Raw genomic sequence first — 6,000 nt, 5'->3', positions numbered from 1 at the left:
ATTTTAAAATTTATCTATCTTGTTTCAACATAAAAACACAATAAATTCCTTTTTATTTGATGGGAATTAGCACAATGACTTGCTATTAAAAAAAACACTTAAATTTTAGTCACAGAACATGTAACTTTCGACTTGATGCCATAGTGTGGAGAATATCAGAGATTTGGAGTCAAGAAGAATTGAGTTTCCATTGCACTCAGATATCTTCTACATTTAAGACCCTAGTCAAGCCACTTCAGTGTTCTCAGTCTCAGTTTATTCATCTGGGAAAAGGGGATAATAAGAACACCTAACTCAAAAGGAATGTTGGAAAAGAGCAAATGAGATATTATATGTAAAATACTTTGAAAACCTTATTTAAATATTAGCTATTATTTGCTATTTATTTTACTATTTATTAGCAGAAAGGAAGTATATTCTAATATTAGTCATTGGGTGCCAGTATTAGTTGTGGTATTTGATATGACTTCTTTGCATATAGTTATAATTAATAGTTACATAAGTCCAAAGTTCTAAAATCACATTCCATCAAATATGAGGGAAGAATACAGCATCCAACTAAGAGCAATTCTAATAACCCAAAAATCACTTGAGACAAAGCCATAGATTGAAAAAAACATGAAATATTTGTCTATTATAGAAGAAGGCTAAGAAATTTTGAGATCCAGTCTCCAAAGAAATGACAATCAGAGGGAAGAAGTCAGGAAGAAGAACACTCAAAGACTTTAAACATGAACAGGTAAATCAATAGTAAATATTAACAACAAAAGAAAAGAGTTCTTGAGATCTGAGTTCAGAAATCTAATAAAAAACACAGAATTTAAGTTCTATAAAACAGAGTGTAAAAAACATCTTGAATCAGCAATGTTAAACCTTATCAAAGAAATGAAAGAGAGAACAATAGATTGGAAATAGAATTATACAGAATTGAATGACAATCTAGAAGAAGAAAAGCAAAAAATGATAACATTAAAAGAAAATATGTTTGATCTGCAAATAAAACATGCTGAATTAAAAGACAATATGCCTGTAAAAAATCTATGAATCATAGGTTGCCTAGAAAAATATTCCATGACAAAAAAAAAACAAATTACAATGAAGGAAATAGTAGAAAAGACCTGCCCAGAACTTCTAAACATAGTAAATGAAATTACAACTGAAAGAATTCACATACAATCTCTATTAAAAAAAATCTCAAGACTGCAAACACAATTGTTAAATTTAACAAACCAACTCAAAAACAAGTTCTGAAAAGTACCAAAAGACTTTCAAAATGCAAAAGAAAGAACATTTGAATAATGCAAGACTACCCACTTAAAAAAAAAAAGGAGGGAATGGCCCAAAAAGAAAACTTTTTTTTTTTTAGATTTTTCAAGGCAATGGGGTTAAGTGGCTTGCCCAGGGCCACATGGCTAGGTAATTATTAAGTGTCTGAGGTCAGATTTGAACCCAGGTACTCCTGACTCCAAGGCCTGTGCTCTATCCACTGTGCCACCTAGCTGCCTCAAAATAGAAAACTTTTTAAAAGAAAAAGAAGGGAATTCTCAGTGCACAAAAACAAATAAAAGCATGGAGAAGGAAAAGCATGAGATGTTTACTTTGAGGTCTCTGCTTATATGACCAGAACTGTAGTGAAGGATTTGTTCTTATTTATAAGAGAGAGTAACTTAACTAATTGTGTTCCAATATTTTAAAGGTTAGTGACACTTGTATAGAAGTCCTTGTTTTAGTGATATGTGAGCATTCTTTGTTGACATTTAATTTATTTTAATTACAACCACAATATAAGTGGCATGGTGGAAAGGGTTCTGGAACTCCCAGACACAGTATAAATTCCCTTTTTTTTCTGCTTGCTACCTATGTGACCCGGAGCAACTCATTTAAACTCTTTGGACTTTAATTTCTTCACCTGTAAAATGAAGGACTTATACTTAATAGTCTCTAGCCTCTTTTAATGCTAACTCTATGATCTTGGATATCATGTGATGTCTCCATTCTCTTTAATAACAAAGAATATTCCTTTGAAATTCATTGTTGTTGAAGTATTTCAGTTGCGGATTTTCTTGGCAAAGAAATGGGAGTGGTTTGCCATATCCTTCTCTGGTTTATTTTTCAGATGAGAAAGCTGAGGCAAACAGAGTTAAATGATGGGTTCAAGGTCAATAAATTTCTGAGGTTAGATTTGAACTCAGGAAGATGAATCTTAGGTGCCACCTAACTGCCCAAATTTTGAAATATGAAAATCTCACACCCAATATTTCTCAGAGAATACCAGCGAAAAGTTATCAGTATTAGAGAATGGTTCTTCCATTTTCACCTTCATCACTGTATATTTTCCAACTCCTAGTTTGGATCTTCATGACACTGCCATAATTTTGAAGATAGGAATACTCAGAATACTAGACAAAGCTTCTAAATCATTCAGAATTTTTTCATCCCTCTAAGAATTTTTTTCCCTTACAAAGGGAAAAGCAGAACTTTGGGTCTTTGATAAGGAGTAAGAGGATTATATAAGTATGCATGTGATGAAACTCAATGTAAAGGTATTACAGACAAGAATTAGGATTCACAGGGACAGAGGTCATGTGAACTGAATTTAAGAAAGCCAAAGCTTGATCTGAAGGACTCAAAATTAAATTTACTATGTGAGTAAATTGCTCCTCTTTGTGGAAATCCCCCCTTGAGTCCATTCCCACTATTTCATGCTTTTAACTGCAATGGGAAGCAATCAGAGAGCATCATCTTAGGGAAAGCATAGAATTGATTCTAAAAATTCTGAAGTCATCTTCTGAGGACTAGTCCTTTTGGAAGTAGTTTTGGGTCTTACCTAGCTTTATCTGCTTACAGAAGTGGTCATGGGAAATGAAAGAAATCAAACTATGATTTTTGCTAAATCCCTTGAATTCAGATTGGTCTATATACCCATTGGAGATTTCCTAGAATGTAAATGAAAGTTTTTTCATTCCACCCAATTTTCTCCATTCTTTTTATTCTTGACTACATAGGTTTTAATTATATTAGAAAATTATAATTTGAAATAATCAATTTTTGTTACACATCAACAATGCTCTCTCTTGTAAGTTTCAATAGCTGAATCTACTTTCTTCACATTTTTTCCTGGTTTGTTTAAAGTTCTTGATCTTTTGCTCTTCCAAATGAACCCTGTTAATTTTTCTAACTTGGTAAAATAATATTTTTAGTAATTTAATTGAAATGATATGGAATAAATAGATTAGTTAATTAAAATTATTGTTTTAAAATTATATTGAACAATAAATATTACTTTATTAACTATTTTTATATGTTTGAACAACATTTAAACCAACATTTGTTTATTGACTTTGGCAATGAATTATCTACATGTTACCTGAAGTCTAGTTGTTAGTTAAAGTTGGAGAAGTTCATAACCAGGTTGGTCATTATGATAGACTACTTGGTCATAACAACAGATTAGGACCCTTTCCTAAGGTATCCAACAATTGTAGTCTTTGTGAATGGATGTGATATAGGAATTCATGAATATATCAGAGTATTGAATAATCCATGGGAATGTTATGGAATCTTCTTTCCCTGGAGCATCATAGATCTAAAAACCATTCAGAGAACAATGGACTTGTGCTCCTATGAAAGGCTTCATAGACTATCAGAAATAGCACATATTGTCTTTAATTTGTACTATTCTTACTGCATTTATCATAGTAGAAGTTTAGTCAAGAAAGAAGAGTCATATACTTGACATTAGAAGATGAGGTTTAGTTTTGTCTCTACCACATGATAAATGCATGAACTCGAACAATTCATTTAATTTGCATTCAGTCTCAGTTGTTTTAACTATAAATTTGGAAACTAATTCACATTTTAACATATAAAAAGAATGTTTTGAAAATGAAATAATGTAATATCTTGTTTGTTTTTCCTTTTATACTGTTGAGCTTTTATACTGCCTAGCTAAATACGTACATATTTCTCATCTTCCCTCATTAGATTTTTTTATGAATGTAGAAAGCATTTTTAGCAATCTTTGTGTACCCCTTAGAGTATAGCATCAGGTTTAAAAATTTTAGTGCTGAATAAATGTTTATTTTATGAATGAATAAGAAATGAATGAACTAAAACACATAAATAAAATACATATCTTCCCTCTCTTCATTCTAGAGAAGGAGTTTTCAACCTTTTTTGTGTCATGGACCCTTTTGGTAATTTGCTAAAAGCCTATGGACCCTTTTTTGGAATAATTCTTATGAATGCATAAAATAGAATACATGTGATTACAAAAGAAACTAATTATATTCAATATAGTTACTAATTTTTTTCACAACATGATCAGGGGAGGCTAGGTGGTGCAGGTGATAGAGCACTAGCCTTGGAGTCAGGAGTACCTGGGTTCAAATCCGACCTCAGACACTTAATGATTACCTAGCCGTGTGGCCTTGGGCAAGCCACTTAACCCCATTGCCTTAAAAAATCTAAAAACAAAAACAAACAAACAAAAAAAAGAGATCAAAGAGCCCAGGTTAAAAGTCTCTAATATAGAGTCACAGAATCTCTGAGTTGGAAGGAAACTCAGTGGTCATCTAGGCCAACATGTAGTAACAAAAGAATAGACTCTACAACACACCTAACAAATGATCAGTCCAGCTTTACTTACTAACCTCAAGTGATGGAGATCAAATCTATCACTTTCCAAGGCTCAGTATGCTTTTAAGTTATAATTGCTAAGAAGATTTTCATGATATCAAATGGAAATCTCCCCACATGACTCCTCACTGGCTCCTTGTTCTGTCTTCCAGAGTGAAGTAGAAACAATTATGCTCTTTTCTTCATGTGAGGAATGTGGGTGTTTAGTTTCCACAAGAATATAAAGGGAGATTGTTAGTTTACATTATAAAGATTGGGGTCAGCCTGTAGTGGTGCTTGTGGTCATATACGTAAGTGTAAGGCAAAAGAATTGAACCCAACCTGATAAAAACCTGAGATTAGATCAGTTCTTCCCCATCTAGTTCTGAGTTAACATAAAGTCTGTGTCCTTCTCCTTTGCACCTGCTCAAGGTTATTCTTCACTCTCCTGTGCTCATTAGTATAATGATGTGGGGAAAAAACATGGGAGGGTGAATGTATCAATTAGATTGTGACCTTGGACAATGATTGGCAGAAGGGGGGAGGAAAAAGCCTTTCAAACTTCATTTAAGACTCAGCATTGTTGTGATTCAGGGCCCCTTTTCTTAAGAGATGTGGTCCATCCATCCTTGCAAAGATGGCTTAATAAAAGCCATTTCAATCACTCTGGACTAAGTATTTATAATGACTAGCCATTGATAACATTTCATTATTATATTTTTTGCAAAAAAAGCTCTGCAGTTCATCTTATATGCTCTAACAGGCATAACTTTTCTGTGGTATAAGAAATACTTTATTTTATTTTTTTTTTGGTAAGTACTGTCTGATAAGAACTTTTCCCTTGTTGGTATTTCCTGTTTTATCTGTTTTTCTCTGGGTAATCTGATGCTGTCATTCCTGTATCAGGCTGTTCTATAGAAGTCCAAAAAGAAAAAGAAATTAAAAAAAACCGGCAGGGAAGTATCCTTGCTATGCATTCCTGTCAATCTTGTGTCAAGATTATTTTTCATTCTTCTTGCCAATGATAATATGGGCAAATTACCAAGAAAATTTATCAAATGACAATATTAGCATTATAGCAAATGGTAACATATGTGCTCTTTGTGCCTTCTACTTAATTCTTAATTTTGTAAAATTTCATTTCTATGAATAATATTTGGGATTTAAGGTACAAAAATATGTGTTTGAGTCCTGTGAATTAGCTCTGTGCAATTAGGGATATAAATACATCAGAGAATCTGAAATTAGAAGAGAAAGCACACAGTATCATTTCAATTTGATATGATAAATATTTATTGAATATCTATTATGACCAAAGCCTTGTTCTGAGAGAACGAAAGAAGCAAATGACAATTGAATGGGAACAAATGAGAGTCCTGACTA

This window comes from Macrotis lagotis, chromosome X, assembly GCF_037893015.1.
Source record: "Macrotis lagotis isolate mMagLag1 chromosome X, bilby.v1.9.chrom.fasta, whole genome shotgun sequence".
Taxonomy (NCBI): domain Eukaryota; kingdom Metazoa; phylum Chordata; class Mammalia; order Peramelemorphia; family Peramelidae; genus Macrotis; species Macrotis lagotis.
This window is presented reverse-complemented; position numbering follows the sequence as displayed.